Source organism: Ovis canadensis, chromosome 6 (genome assembly GCF_042477335.2).
Source record: "Ovis canadensis isolate MfBH-ARS-UI-01 breed Bighorn chromosome 6, ARS-UI_OviCan_v2, whole genome shotgun sequence".
NCBI classification, from domain to species: Eukaryota; Metazoa; Chordata; class Mammalia; order Artiodactyla; family Bovidae; genus Ovis; species Ovis canadensis.
The window spans coordinates 38,327,085-38,343,956 of record NC_091250.1 but is presented as its reverse complement, the minus strand read 5'-3'; the positions used below and the strand labels follow the sequence as shown (position 1 = coordinate 38,343,956).

The following is a 16,872-nucleotide window of genomic DNA, read 5'->3' as shown; positions in this document are numbered from 1 at the left end:
TTTATAATTTCCTTCTAACAAGCTTTAAAAAAGAACTAGATTGCTGAGTGCCTAAGGTCACACTCTATGACAAAGATGGTAATGTGTTCTTTACAGCATTTCCATCCTATAAACAGGCAATGCATCATGCTATGCTCCACAGCCTCTCTTTGTCCCTGTCAGGATGGATTAGCTACAGAAGGAGCTTACATGCCCCTTTAGAAACTGACCAGTTAAATTTTTTTATTTAAAAAAATATTTATTTATTTGCTTATTTGGCTGTACTGGGTCCTAGTTGCAGTACTCGGGGCCTTTGCTGCATGTGAGATCTTTCAGTTGCAGCAGGTGAACTCCTAGGTGCAGCCTGGGAACTCCCAGTTGCGGTATGTGGGATCCAGTTCCCTGACCAGGGCTCAAATCTGGGCCCCCTGTACTGGAGGCGTGGAGTCTCAACCATTGGACCACGAGGGAAGTCCCTAAATTCTTTTAAAATAGTGGTGATTTTGGATTTGCATTTTGTCACTCTGCGCTTGCTCTCCAGTTCCACTCTCTACTTCCTGCCATCCTACTTTGTGATTCTGGCTTCCAGTGGGCTTCTCTTAATGGGAACCACTGGAGGCGTAAATGGTGGAGAGAGGGGTGGGGTAATGTACTCTCCTGGCCACGGGGGGGACCTGTCTAGCTCATTTCTCTAGTGAAGTGCCCTGCCCTTTTCTAAAACTCCTCCTGTAGCTGCAAGCTCTTCTTTGGTTCCAGGCACTGCTCTCCCTCCATGCCCCTTCAGGCCTGGGAGTGTAAAGACTCCCTGTTCTTGTTAGCCCTGGGATGCCATTCTTTGTTGGTTTCCCTTAACTCTGCTCCCACCCCTGAAAGTAATTCCTTCAGCAAAGTCTTGTTAATGACTTGTTGATGGTGCCATCTGTTTTCTGTCCATACAAATTGCTATATAGAATAAGTTCAACTAGTTATATTTATTACCATTGATTTTCCTTTTATATACTTTGCACTTTATGACAAATTTTGAAATTTTCACATTTTTTTAAACTTAAAATTAAACATTGAGTCAAAAACCATTTACTTGATATCATACAATTCAACACAATGAACTAAATGCAATGACCCAGGAACTAGAGAAGCAAATAAGAAGAGTATCTTAGGCAACTTTGGGGTTCAGAAAAGATTGCACTGAGAAAGTGAGTAGGACTTGGTCACCACACAGCCTAGGGCTGCCCCTTTCTACTCAAGAATTGGGGGTCTCACTGCCCTATAACTTCAGGACCACCAGGGTTAGCTGCTCATAGTCTCACTCCAACCTCTCTTCAAGGTTCCCCTACTTTAGCAGTTCTAATGACACCTACCTATGACCATGTGGGCACATAGTCAGAAAAATTTAGATGTTAAGATTATGTAAGTGCTGCTATAACGATTTCTTTAATGAAAAGAATGTAATTCTAAAGCATACTGAATCTAAAACTTAAAAATAATTGTGAAGTTGTCAACAGAGAAGCAGCAGTGTTTGAATCTGTAATTCAGCAAGTCCTGACCCTGTTGTTGTTGTTGTTTTAAGTATTGCTGCCAAAGTGATGAATGTTGATCTATTATAATGGGCATTATTATGACAATATCTTTCAGATTCCTATAAAAACTTGTCAGGAGATATATGTATTCAAAGGCATATTTATCCTATTAAAGATATATGTGTGTGTGTGTATATATATATGCATCAGATCGTTACTTATGAGTAGCTCTGACAGCCAGATATAGAACCTTCCAGAAGACAGAAACCCCTTCCATATAAACAAGTAATTGGCAGCAGTCTCAAATCAGCCAATCTGATTTTATTCAAACCAATTTTGTAGGCTTCCAGGTGTCCTGACCAATCACCTTGGTTTACTGGAGACTGAGGGGTTCCTGAACAAAGTGCTTTCTGTGCTAAAACCACGATGGTACTGGGCAAACTGGGATGATTTGTTTCCTCTAGTTCTGTGTCCTCATGAAGGTCAGTAGAAGATATTTCTGTTTTGGGTTGAATTGTGTCTCCTGCCCACTCCCATAATTTGTATGTTGATGTCTTAACCTCCAGCAGCTCAGAATGTGACTGTGTTTGGGAAAGTCTTTAAAGAGCCAACTAAGTTTAAATGAGGTAGCTGGAGTGGGCCCTGATCCAATATGACTGGTGTTCGTACAATAAGGAGAGATTAGAACAGACATACTAAGGGACCCATGTGTAGACACAGCGAAAAAAAGTTCTCTCTAAACCAAGGAGAGAGGCCTTAGAAAGAATCAACCCAGCTGGTACCTTACTCTTGGATTTGTAGCCTCCAGAATCAGGAGAAAAACCAATTTCTATTGTTTAAGGAACATATTATATGGCAGCCCTAACTGAAATCACAGTCTCTAATAGTTATTTTTGACTGTGAATTTTGACTGACAGTTAGAGCCTAATCTCCCCTTCCTGAGAGTTTCTCTTCTTCTCAGGCTTCCTCCTCACTGTTCACACAGGAAGACCTGTCCCCAGAAATTCCTTCACCTAGACTATGACCTCCACACTTCCCACTTCCCTTTTCTTCTAGCTCCTTGTTCCTTCATACTCCTCTTTTTTTTTTTTAATTAACTCCATAACTCATTAAACTATTTATCAACCCTTCCAAACTTCCTTTAACCCTGGCACTCTGTAAGTATTAGTCACATACGTGAAAAATGACACTAGCTTCTCTTTCCTCCTTTCTTTCTTCTCACTCCAAATTCTTCTGCATTTATTGTTTTCCTGTCTCCATTTCCCACTCCCTCGTCAGCCCCCTATAACCTGGTTCCTGGCTCTCATGATTATATTGAAACTTTAAAGTAACCTAGACTGCAGCCATGGGTATCAGTGCCATTTTGAAAATATTATAATGAGGTCTCCTTTCCTTCCAAACAAAGTACAAGGTGGTTTCTTTCCTTAGCTGCATAAGCATTCCCTGAAGCCATGCTTGGAATTTCATAATTTCCCAGTAAACAGTTTCTTCTTAGTCTGACCTCTTAGGAACTGTCTGCAGTATCTTACACTGTTGAACACTCTCTGACCCTTGAAACTCTCTCTTCTCTGGTTTTCCAAGCCTTCTTCCTACCTTCAGTGGCACCTGCGGAGTCTTTAAGTGTCTCTATCTTTCTCTCCTCTTGCTTGCTATACACACACACACCCACACACACCAACTCCAGAAATAGTTGCTCATCAAATTTCTGTTCTTGGTTCTCTTCTCTTCCAGCTCTCTTTGGTCACTAATGTTTTAGAAACACACTCATGACAACCACCACCACATCTTTGTAGTTATCTCTTGATTTAGATCACCAATCCTATGTTTCTCAGAGCACTGGGCTTGAATTTCCAACTGAATGTTAGTCACTGCCACATGGTCTCATAGAGCCTATTATGATTAACATGACGAAAACTGAACTCATGTTTCCACAGATTCTTTCTCAGTTATGATGTTACCATTCTAATTACTCAGACTAGAAAACTCAGAGCTATCTCAGTGTTTCTCCCACTTGACCTGCATGTATTATCTGTAAGCACATCCTATTGACCCTAGCTTCTAAAATCTCTTAAATCCTTCTCCTTTTCACTACCTTGGATAGTTTAGTGCAGCGATTAAGAGCATGGATATCAGCAGCAAATCAACTGAATTTGAATCCTTATTCCCCTACTACTACCTAGGTATGAAACCTTAGGAAAATTATTTGATTCTTAGACTGTAAAAATAGGCATAAAAGGAACCTATTTCATATGATTGTTTGAGTTAAATAAGTTAATACATGTGTGTGTGTGCTAAGACATTTGAGTTGTGTTCAACTCTTTGCAACCCTACGGACTGTAGCCTGCCAGGCTCCTCTGTTCGTAAGATTCTCCAGGCAAGAATACTGGAGTGGGTTGCCATGGCCTCCTCCAGGGAATCTTCTTGACTCTGGGATCGAACCCAAGTCTCCTGTGTCTCCTGCACTACAGGTGGATTCTTTACCCACTGAACCACCTGGGAAGCCCTCCCTAATACATGTGTAGCAAAGATTAATTGGGTGCTCACCCAACCTATTTCCTTTTCCTAAATACCCAGCAAAACTATTTCCTGGGTCCCTTGCGTTAAAGCGGGGCCATGGAATATGAGCAGAAGTGTTGTATCACTTTCAATCAAAGGGAGCTGAAAGAAGACATGCATTTCCTATGCTCCTTCTCTTCCTTCTCTGAGGCAAAAATTGGAAGCAACACATAATAATGGAGGAGTTAGATGATGGGAGGATTCTGAAGGGTTGAGTCCTGTCTGGAGGAGAGCTGTCCCTGTGTGCCACCACCCAGGAGCTTCTGCAGTAGATTGTGAGTGAGTGAGAAGTGACATTTTAAAGTTTTACTGCGCTGAATCCCTGAGATTTTGGTTAAAAAAAAAAAAATCTGATAGTCTTATTCATCCCAAACATCACATAAATATGCTGGAAACAATGCCACAAATAATAAGCACTTGTTCTACTGCTACGATATGAGGTTGAGTCCAAATCATCTTTCACTTAGATTATGAGAGGATCTCATAAAATAACTTTCTAGCCTGAGTAGTTTGTTTATTTAAGGTATATTGTGCCATGGAAGTCTTTGTTTTGCCCAGTTACATTGTTGGTAAATTCCAAATGATTAATGTACAGAAGCAAAAGACTATTGTGTTCCCCATAAAGAGGTAAAGCAGTGATACTCCATTCCTTCTTTACTGCCTCAAAGAAAAGGATCTATGATGCCAGGACTTCTACAGCCTATTTTCCACAATTTGTCACTTCTCTCCCACCACCTGCATCTTAGCCTCCTAAAAGCAGAGGTCAAGTTGCCTTGGGTCCAAACCCTGACTCTCCCATATTTTCTCCTTTTCAGGTCTCTCCATGTCTGGGATATACTCTTATGACCAATTCTTTGGTGAAACAATGTGTATAACATTTTAAAGAAAAGAATAATTAATCTTTAAAGACATTTACTATTTATGGAACAGATTTTATGCGCTGTGAATGTGCTTTAGAAAGGTGATGTTAGAGCTGAAGGAAAGTTGTTATGGTTGGTCCCAAGGTCACCGCAGATATTCACTCCAGACCCAAACAAATGGATCTCTACTCCTCTGCCAAACACTCCATCAAGAAGACTCTTTTCGTTTTCTTTAATGTTGAGTTTTTTAAAATTTGGTTGTGCTGGGTCTTAGTCGAGGCACACGGGATCTTCAATCTTTAGTTGTGGTATGTGGGACCTAGTGCCCTGATCAGGAATGGAACCCTACAGCCTTCCACCCTCCTCCCCCTCTTCCCCGCCCCTTTGGGGGGGGGGCGGAGTCTTAGCCACTGGACCACCAGGAAAGTCCCAAGAAGATTCTTATAACCTGAGAGGGCAGGAGGGAAGGCAAGGAGTGGGCTCCAAGGGAATATTGCTGGGGCAATTTAATGCCATAGCAACGCTTGGCCTGGTGGTTCCCTGATTCGTGATGTTTTAAAGTTCAATTTACACGGTTATCACTAAATTCAGTAATGAGATAATTAGCTCTAAACTATTTCAGCTCAGTTTCTTGTTTGTCAGTTGAGGGGAACTAATCTACCCCAAGGGATTCCCTGCCCGCACGTAGCACAGGGCCTGGCACGTAAAGCTCAAAAGCTAGTGAATGGTGATCACTGGGAGGCCCCTCTGTGACTTCTATCATCGATCTCTCCAGAAGAAAAAAAAAAGAGACAAATTTCCCATTTGCTGGATCAGTATTTCTTTATGAGCTTGTGAACCAAAACCATTTCTACCATCATCACTATAATTCCACCCACAGTGATTATCATAAAGGGCTGACTATGCCCTGTAATTGGAAGTTCTGAATAGCTGTCAAAACCAGGAGATTTGAGACCTCACCCAAAACCAATAGGTGTTCAGACTTTCCTGGACAGAAATCAGTTAGTTATGTTATAGACATTCCAGTTTAGTCTGTGAAGAGGTTTGAGAGTAACTGAGAGCACTTAAATGGAATATACCGATGAGATTTATTTTTATACACAGCATGCTTGGCCCCATGCCGACCCATCATCCCCTCCAGATGCTGGGGCCTGTCCTCAGGGGCTCTGGACCGCTCAACTCTGGACAGCCGCACGGCCGCCGCCTCCGCGCCTCCCGCTTCTCGGGAAGACTCGGCCCCGCAGGCGCTTGCAGGGGGCGTCCCCGTCCGCTTCTGCCCTCGGGGCTCCGGGAGCGCCGGCGGGGAGCCCGGGCGTCCCGCCCGCCGAGCGCGCGCCCCTCGCCTGCGCCCCGCAGCGGCTCAGGGGGCGCGCGCCGAGCGCGCAGGCGGGGCCGGGCCGGGGTCGCGCGGCCCCCGGGAGTGCGGGCTTTCCCCACCCCCGGCGGCGACCCCACCTCCCGCCCCCGCGGCTTGCGCGCGTGTGTCCGTCTGTCTGTCTTCTCTTTCGACGTCAGTGGGAATTTCCAGCCAGGAAGTGAGAGAGTGAGCGAGAGAGAAAGAGAGAGAAGTGCACCCGCGAGCCGGGGCAGGAAGAGGAGGTTTCGCCACCGGAGCGGCCCGGCGACGCGCTGACAGCTTCCCCTGCCCTTCCCGTCGGTCGGGCCTCGCCGCCGCCGCCGCCCTCGGCCTGCGCCCAGTCGCCGGCCCGGCCCCGAGCGCGCAGCGCAGCCCCGGCCGGAGCCGCCGCGGCCGGGAAGGCGGCGACGCCGCGGCCCCGCAGCCCCGCGCCCGGCGTTCCCTGCTCCCGCGCTGCGGCCATGGCGCGGCGCTGACCGGCCCGGCGAGACCGCGCGCCCGCCTGCCGGCCCGGACCCGAGCCGACCCGCCCGCCGCCCGGACCCGCTCCGGCCCCGGCCGGCCGCCGCCGCTCCGCCCCCCGGCCCCCAGGCCCGCGCCGCCCCGGAGCGGGAGCCCCAGGCGCAGGGAGGCCGACGCGGACCTGCCAGCAGGGTAAGCCAGACTCGGGCACGCGGGGGCCGCGCCGGCCCGGCTCCCGCCGCCCGCGCGCCCCGCACCCCTCCGGCCCCGCTCGGACTTCCTCATTCCTGCGCGAGCCGTCCGGCTAGACCGCAGGGGAAGGTTGACAGCGGTGGAGAGGCGCATGGGCTCGGCGAGCCGGGGGCCAGGCACATCCGGACCGAGCACGGGCCGGTCGGCCGGAGGGCCGCGGCTGCTCGCCCGGGCAGTTCCTTCTCTGTCCCTCCGCCGGGCGGGAACGGGAAGCGGAGGGGAACTCGGGGAAACTTTTGTTTATAGCCACCCTCACTCCCTGCCGGCGGGTGGCTTGAGGATTAGGGTGCGCTTGGGCGCGGAGGAGAGAGGGGGAAGGTGGTTGGTGCAGTGCCGAACCAGATTTCACCTAAGGGCGTTTCACGAAATGAAAGCAGAAGTGCATGTCAGTCCTTTCGGCTGGGAAAGCCCTCCCCGCTCCCCCAGATTGACCGGACAGCCTTATTCCAGAACTCCTACTTCCTAAAGAAGCCCCCAGTTCCCTCACACTCTCTCGCACACCACCCCCCCCGCCCCCCCCCCCCCCAACCAGGATAGATTATATTCACCTACTATAGGACCTGTGTGTACCTTTCAAAAAATGAGGGCCTGGTACTGATCCTACAGGGACTAGCATTTGAAAGCGAAATACCCACTTAGGACACTTTTGAGACAGTCTGATTATGTAAAACACTTGGACCATGTGTTGTGCATAACTTCTAAAACAAAAATGATATAAGCAAAGCTATTGTGACATTTTAAAATAATAAATTTTAAAAATAGCTGAGTTTTCGTATACAATTTTGAGGAAGAAGTCAAAATATTATCTTTCTCATCTTCAGAACTTGTCGGTAGACGCGCTGTTCTGAGCATACAGATGACTGCAGTAGACCGTGTGTCTGGAAATGCAGAGTATTTTAACCAATAGAGTAAATGTTCAGATTGTGTGCTTTTAGTCTATAGGTTGAACAGTAATGAAATTACCGGGAGTGTTGTATGAGAATCAATGCCAGGTAAAATTTCTCATTAATTTACTGTAGTAAATTAGGAGAGTTGCTTGTAGGATGATTGGTTGGTTGGTTGACCGTGTTGATTATCAAGATTTAAGATCTTTTCGTGGACTTTGTTAAGTAGGGTTTTTTAGCATTGCAGCTAACTAAATAACTATATTTAACTTAAGGGTTTTGTTACAAAGCCCGTAATCTGTGAAAATGACTATGGTATTACTAAAACATTTAATAACTCTGGCATAGAAATGGCTCCTCTACAAACTAGTGATCTTTAGTAAACACTGAAGCTTAGGATTGAGGTAGTCAGTGCTTATTTTTCTGGCAAAATACCTCAGTTGAATATTCCTGAGTAGTTTAAATTGCATTTGTGTTTGCTAGAACTTTTAAAAGGGGATCTGATTAAAATAAAGCCCTCAGCTGAAGCATGTTGTTTTCCTGATTTTAACATTGTGCTTTCTAGAGATGAGTCCTTTTACTGTTTGATGCGCTAAAGAAATCATATAAATAACTTAAAGCAAAGCATTTTTTTTGAGCTTATAAACTGCAGAAGATAGGAAATAAAGAGAGATTGATTTATCATGTAATTAAATTGCTAAAGTGAGAAGAAATAAAGCAAACAGAGATCTCCTGAATTTACTTATCTGTATTGACATACCTGCAACTCCTCAAAGCCCTCTAGAGCTTATTTAGATAAAATGTCTTCCTAAGCCACGGCCTACTGGGCAAATGTGAACACAAAGAAAGACTCATTATGTGTAGATTTAATGCTGGCAGTGAAATACTGCTTGCTGTGAACAGAAAACCACTTCTAACTTTGAAAGACTTTTTCAGGAAAATGCCCTAATCACATTAGGGGTTGGTGGCATTTGAAAATCTGTTATCTTTGTTTTAAACTTTCAATTTTATCTTATGTCCTGCAGCTGGCATTTACATGGGCTAAATAAACGCCCCTGTTTTTCAAACTCGTTAGTAAATACTGGAGTATAGGTACAAAAATAGTTGTTCCCCTTTGTAAGCACTCCTTTGATCTTTGCACTTCCTTCTTCTACCTCTTAAACAAGATCATCTGTAATGACTGATTTGCCCTTAATGAAAGCTCAGTTGGTCTGAAATAGGCAGAACTTTAGATTTAGTGATCACAGTCCTCATATTTCTCTTGTTAGGTTCCTTGGAACAAATTGACACTAGTTGAGAAACTGGTATCTATGGAGCTTGTTTTTACTACTGCTTTCAGACTTCCAGATAACTGATGAAGAAAGTTACTACCTTAACTTAACTTTCAGGGATTGCTCATTGTGGTAGATGGAAGGCCTCGATAAGGAATTGGCAGCTACAGGAATCTTGGACTATCATTCAATCAGCAAGCCCTTATTTTTACCTAATTTATGAGAGGTATTCCCCTGTTCAGAAGAGGTGAAAGTTCTGGCTTCTGGGGGAAGTGGTTACTTCATAACCTTCAATTAGTTTGAACTTGGGAGAAGTAAGAACAGTAGTTGATATTTTGAAACAATACATTTAAAAAATGATATCTGACTTTCTGTATAAATTTTTTATAAAGTAGTCAAAATATCTTTTTTCAGAACTAATTAGTAGAAGTGCTGTTCTGAGCACAGAAATGACTGCTGTAGAAAGTATATGTGGAAATGCAGAGTAGTTTAACCAGTAAGAGGGAATATTCAGGTTATACTCTTCTAGTCTACTATTAACTAGGAGTGGATGCTTAAGAATCAATGGCTATGCAAAATTTTTATTTCCCTTTTAGTAGGGAGGTTGTTTTGTTTGGCTGATTGGTTTTCTGTTTATACGATAAATTATATAAAGGTGGCATGATTTATGTTTTAGGAAGAGAAGGAGGAAGGGAAAGAACAGAATTTTCAGGCTAGGAGACACTTTTAAACGTGCTGCCGCTGTACCTACATTTGTTCTATTCAGAGTTAATTGACGGCTGCTTCTTGATGACCAGAAAACCACATTGAAGCAGTTTACCCTGCGTTCTGGGAATGACTTCTCATTTGCTGTCTTGTATCTCCCATAAATACTAAATTCCCCTAGAGTATTCTTAGAGGTGAGCAAATAAGTCATCAGAAATATACCCAGTTGATCCTGTCACTGCTTAGGAGACTGAGAGTTTTTAAGACAGAGGCATTCATTCATGTTCAGAGAAAAAAGTTGGGACTTGCGACATAGTTCATCAAGTCAGTTTAGTTCCTTGAGCATGATTTTTGTTTTTTCCTTTTAAATCAAAAAAGATTAATATTTGCAACCAGATAATCTAGGGGAGTTAGTAGTTAAGATAATATTACCAAGACACTTATCTTGGCAATATTTCATTAATTAGTATCCAGTGCCTCTCTGTTAGATGAAAAAAAGTAACATTCTTTGCACAATGATGACATTGTTTCATACCTTTGGTGTCTGTTGTTTTAGAGAGGGGTCCTGAATGCAAATTAACATGCTTTCATATTTTCAGATGAAGTTGGTAGACCTACTGTTGAACATCAACTAACAGCTTAGAAAATAAGTTGTGAAGTGAAATCTTATTGCTTGACTAAAATTAAACCTAAGCAGTTTTACACAACAGTGAGACACAGTATGATTTGTTAAAGAGTATAGACTCTTCAAGATTGTAGATTATGGGTGAAAATATTTGTTACATTTAGAATATTAATCCTAAAAAAATCATTGTATTTTAAAATTTTAACATTGTATTTTAAATTTTAAAAATAAATTAGTTTATTATTCTCTTATATTTTTTACAGTAACTGATCAATTTAATTATCAGTAGTACAAGTTTCAGCTGCATTACTTTCTTGCCTATTTGATAGTAGAATAATGAAACAGATGGTTTAATTCCCCATTACAAATTGGCTTTTTACTTTTCATTTACATCTCATCATTAGGCCAAAAATCTTACAACCAGCTTTTATTCTGACCCATAAGGGGTACTTTTTAATAAATTATTGTTCTAGTGAATTTCAAATGCTCTTTGAATATGAATATGGTATATAAGAAGTAAGAATTAGTTTTTTACTTCTTCCCAGAATGCAAGGTAAAATAGTATAATTTTTGTTCTTTGCAGAAAATGGCTGCCTTTTTTTTTAAAGAAACAAAACAGAGCAAAACTTATGGGATTCTTTCATTCAACAAATAGTTGTTGAGTGCTTTCTATGTACCAGCAAGTGCAAAGTGTCAGATATTTGCCAGTATAGATTGGATATAATTTCTTTTTAGTTGGAACTATGGGATTTTTATTTTCTCAGATAGTTATTTTCCTCTCCTTTTTAACGAATTAAGGCATAAAGAATTTTACAAAAGCTCCATCAGTCAGAATTTTTTTTTTTTTTTCATAACTTCTGGGCATAACACACAGAGCTAAAATGTTGTCACAGTCTTCACTGTAGGAATCAAAAATTATATGGACAGTTCAAACATTTCCTACTGGAAAATAAAACTTTGAGTTTTTCTTAGATTTAAGCCTTTGGATACATGAGATTCATTGCATTAGTGCTTGTACATGAAATTTTTAGTTTTTTGCTAACTTGGACTAAAAAAACCCAAAATCTATGTAAAGTTAAGCATTCATCTATAGTAAGAGTTTAATTAACATTAAGGAAATAATTGCTAAGATGAACTTTGTCAAAATAATTATTTTACAAAATTATCATTTTTATTATTACTAGTTATTGCGTAGTTTTACTAAACACATCAAACTATATTTCAGTGTCAGGGCAAATGTATCCTTCATTTTTATCTCCAGAAATCAATTCTAATGATATTAAGCATGAAAGAATAAAAATTAAAAGTGATGACAGATTCGCTAATCTATTCATTGGTTCTAGGTTCAAGCCTGCAGTTCATTTGAACAGTGAAAATAAATTGCTTAATTGTCTTGGAAAATATGTCTTCCAAGACAAGAATTTTAGGAATGGAGAAAATGACTCTTTTTTTTTTTTTTAGTGTTTTAACCTGAATCCCTGACTCATGTTTTATTGATGTTTTAAGAACTTTGTCTATTAGTTCTTAACTTAGGTGTAGGTTTGTTTTCTAAATTAACCATTTATTGGTGTTTGATCATTAAGACTTACAAAGAATGTATTTTTCTTTAAATGGGAGCTAGGTGTGGTCCTATGGAGAAGGCAATGGCACCCCACTCCAGTACTCTTGCCTGGAAAATCCCATGGACGGAGGAGCCTCGTGGGCTACAGTCCATGGGGTCGCTACGAGTTGGAGACGACTGAGCAACTTCACTTTGACTTTTCGCTTTCATGCATTGGAGAAGGAAATGGCAACCCACTCCAGTATTCTTGCCTGGAGAATCCCAGGGACGGTGGAGCCTGGTGGGCTACCATCTATGGGGTAGCACAGAGTTGGACACGACTGAAGCGACTTAGTAGTAGTTAGTAGTAGTAGTAGGTGTGGTCCTGAGATCAGAGGAAAAGAATCCCTAAAACTGTACAACATCTGGTGTGATGCTGTAGATATAATATAAGCACCTGTGTGACTTACAAAGTTAGAGACAATATGGAAGGATGGAAGGCAGATGATTGGCTGTTCATATAGAGCACATTTAAAGCAGAGAGGAGAAAACATGAAGTTAATAGAAGTTAAATTTAATATTGAAAATTTTGGCCAAAACAAAGGATAAGGAAAGTATAGATAAAGTTTTGGGGAGAATCCTGTATGAAATTAGATCTTGAACTTTATTTTTTACTTAAATGTAAAAAATAAAAATAATCTAGAAAGTGAATCAGAATTCCAGAGAAAGGGATAAATTCTATATATTATGGATGAGAAGAGAAAGGTCAGAATGAAAGGAAGAAGGGAAAGGTTGTCCTTGAAGAGAACTTTTTTGTAGATATTTCGCTGTGGCTTATCCTCCTTTTGATTAATTGAAATCAGTGGTCATTTCTCCCACATTCTGAAGTCAGTTGTGTTAAGCAGACCTCAGTACATGTGAGACATTATAAGCAAAAGCATGGTTTTTGACAACAGTTAATGGTACTTGCTCCTGTGCTATGTCATACCGTTCATTTGATATAACGCCTTTATGATTTCTCCATGTGTTTACCCAGTTTCCCATTTTAGACATTTAACTAAATGTAGCAAGCACAGTGGTCATGCATGGATGTGAGAGTTGGACTGTGAAGAAAGCTGAGTGCTAAAGAATTGATGCTTTTGAACTGTGGTGTTGGAGAAGACGCTTGAGAGTGCCTTGGACTGCAAGGAGATCCAACCAGTCCATTCTGAAGGAGATCAGCCCTGGGATTTCTTTGGAAGGAATGATGCTAAAGCTGAAACTCCAATACTTTGGCCACCTCACGCGAAGAGTTGACTCATTGGAAAAGACTCTGATGCTGGGAGGGATTGGGGGCAGGAGGAGAAGGGGACGACAGAGGATGAGATGCCTGGATGGCATCACGGACTTGATGGACGTGAGTTTGAGTGAACTCCGGGAGTTGGTGATGGACAGGGAGATTCATGGGGTCGATTCATGGGGTCGCAAAGAGTCGGACATGACTGAGCAACTGAACTGAACAAGCACAGCTTGGAACATTTTAGTATTTCCTGACTATTTTAAAACATTGCCTTATCAGTCATTTACCTTGAAGTTCTTTTCCTTGATGGGCAGGGAAAGTTTCCAATTTCTCTTAGAAAATCTACCATGATGGTCAAATAGGAATTAGTCCAAGTTGAAATAGATTCCTAATGGGGGTGGTGCCACTTGGGGAGCACGTGGCAGTTGTGCTGTTCTTACTAAGTATGTGTTAAACTGAAGGAGTCCATTCATTCAAGGCAGGCCGCAGAAAATAATTTTATTGCTATGGGACTTAAGTATCATTACATGGATGTCCTCATCAATATGCCAATATCAAATTTATCATCATTTCCACCCACCAAATTGCTTTTCCCAGCACGTTAGGGAATGCAGTTGTTGGCCCACTATGACCCACTCAGTAGGTTTCCCATGCCAGAAATATAGGAACCCATTCTTCATGAACACTCACTTATTTCTTCCAGAACCTCACCAAATTCTATCAGTTCAGACTCCTCTCCTCTCCGGAATCCATCCCTTCCTCACTGAATCTCTAGCTTTCATTTTTGCATTGTCTCTTGATGCATAATCTCCTGCTTCTAGTCCATCCTTCATTTTAGCATAAAAGTCAGCTTTCTAAAGGGCGAGTCTCATCATATCTCAATCTTTGTATTTCTGAAATGAATCTCCATTGTCTTCACAAGCTGATTCCTGCACCCCTCACCTGAAAACTCTACTCCTCCTCCGTCCTCTGTTTCTCAAGTCATCCAGATCACTTTTCAGTTCCTGTCCACCATGTTTGCTCACTTTGGATGCCTCTGCATATGCATTCGCTGGGTGAGGAGAACCCTTTCCTTCCTAGCCACTGTACTCACTACGCAGGCTTCAGGCATCATGTACACATCACCATTTCTCTGTCCCTTCTCTATCCATTCTCCCTGACCTCCCTATAAAGTCTTTGGTGCTCCCAGTCCATGGACTCTTGACTTCCTATACTTTCTAGGCAGAAGATATCTTGACAGCAGGGATTTCATCTTGCTTTTTATTTGCACAGCACCCGGTAAGTTTGCTGATTGAATAAGTAAATAACTAGCCAAATATTGGTAGACTGCTATTGACAAGCTGTGTGATTTGGGGCAAATTAATTTCTCTGGGCCTCATTTTTTCTCTTCAAAAGAAAAAAAAAGGTTAGACTAAGCATCTCCTCCCTCAAATTATTTTTTTCTTGTAATAGTACTGTTGGAAGATTTCCAATTTTCTTGCTTTATTGAGATAGGTCAACTTAAGGAAGATGCATGTGAGAAGGTACAAAGACAATTCTTGATTATCATATGAGGATAATATGAGGAGCTCTCTATTTTTGTATTCTGAGTTATCATTTATGGTCCCAGTCCAGCTTCTTCCTGACATTCAGGTGTTCTGGAGTTGCATCTTTTTGTCGTTAATTATTCTTTACTCAATGTTCATATCACCAAAGAAATTGAAGGCAAAGGTGACACAGAAATTGAATGTAAAGTTCAGTATTTTGGTTCTGAATTGGTTCAAGGTCTCACTAATTATAGCTATATTTGGAGGAAGAAGATAGGTAAGTGGTAGTGGTATGAGTTGAGTCCTCATCTTTCATAGCAAGAACACAATGTCTGAACTTGATCAACTAAGAAAAAAGATATAAGCATGGTGTTTGGAGATATGAAAAGAACACCCAGGAAAACCAAAAAGAGGAAGTTAAGAGCGTTGAAAAGTAATCACTCTGAAAAAGAACTTTTACGTTTTGTATAAGCTCTTCCACTTGTGTGATGTAGAATTTCTTTTTAACCATTAATTCTTTCGAATATATGTTGAGTCCTTCCTACGTGCCAGGTACACTGGGAATGTAATGTTGAACAAGACAAATACATGACTCCATGGAGCTTATTAGATCATGTAATGTTTTCATTAAAAAAAAACTTTTTATAATAGCTTTTTAGAAATGGGAAAATCACATAATTAAGAAACTGCCCAAACCACGAAAGTATGGATCTAATGAATTATCTCAAAGTGAACACATTTAGTGTTAAATAGAACATTACCAGCACCCAAAAGCCCCCTTTCTGCTCCTTCTTAGTCAAGATTCCTACCCTTCACTCTCATTTAAAAGGTTTCATTAATGACTGTTGGATTACATATATGTTGATTCCATGACTCATTCATCCACATACAGTTGAGAGTTGACTGAATGATTTCATTAATTCCAGGTGCTAACAGTGAGATTCACAAAAGTTGCGTTCTCTTATGGTTAAAAGCCCTATAGGCAGTTCATTTTAGATTTTCCTCACTAAACAAAACATATAAATAAAAACGTAAAGCAAATCACATTTTCACACTAATTTGTCATTTATGAGTTTGAGTAAATATTTTGTTTATTGCCATGTATTCAAGATCACTGACAGAGACATGAGAGAAAGAAATATTTGCATCAGATCTTTTCAGACATAGAAGAGAGGGTGGTTAACCTTTTTCCCCTCTGCTCACTTTATACACTGGCATCTGCATATATTGAAGGGTTTATCTACGGGAGTGGTCATTGTGAAAAGGCCTTCATATCAAGACTCTAGAAGTGAACAGTCCCCTGTATAAGGCCTGATTTTGGTGCCTGTAAGTCATTATGTGTATATATGATTTTTTTTCTTTGAGGAAACCATTTTCTCCCTCTAGGAATATGCAAAGAAGCATGTATTGCTGGTTCACATGATAAATCCTTGTCTCTTAAAACATAAGGGACATTTTTATTGATATTGGAGAATTAGTAAAAAATGAAAATCCAAACTAAAGTTATCAGATTTAAGAGAATGTGATCAGTTTCTCTATATTTGATCAAAAGAATATTTTTAATGTCTTAGGAATTCCCTGGCGGTCCAGTGGTTAGGGCTCCATGCTTCCACTGCAGGGGGGCACAGGTTTGATCCCTTGTCTCACTAGTTGTGGGGCTAAGATCCCACATGCCACACAGCATGGCCAAAAAAATGAAAAAACAACATTAATCTCTAATTCGTAATCTGTGAAGTCTCCTCCTCCTCAATTTGCAAATATAAATACTCCATAATAGTACTCAAGACAAAGGCCATACATGAAATTAAAATTTGGTCATACTCTATTTTTATTATAATTTTAGTTTTTTAGAGCAGTTTAAAGTTTACAGAAAAATTGAGGGGAAAAACAGGGATATACCATATACTGCCTGTCCCACACATGCATAGCTTCCCCCATAATCAGTGTTTCCTACCACAGCAGTGTATTTGTTGCAACTGATGAACCAACATTAACATATCATAATCACACAAAGTCCAAAGTTTACATTATGGTTCATTCTTGGTGTGTGCGTTCTGTG

The 16,872-nt window shown here is 41.3% G+C and overlaps 1 protein-coding gene across 2 annotated transcripts in view; it reads left to right on the top strand.

Annotated features, from left to right (window-relative positions):
* Positions 1-6,074: 6,074 nt before the first annotated feature.
* NFKB1 (nuclear factor kappa B subunit 1) overlaps positions 6,075-16,872 on the top strand; it is a 125,287-nt gene continuing 114,489 nt past the window's right edge. Inside the window, exon 1 of one of the 2 annotated variants that reach the window (XM_069593609.1) lies at positions 6,075-6,923. The gene's annotated coding sequence lies outside the window, so the exon portion shown is untranslated. The remainder of the gene's footprint in view (positions 6,924-16,872) is intronic. The other variant, XM_069593611.1, reaches the window with a different exon arrangement.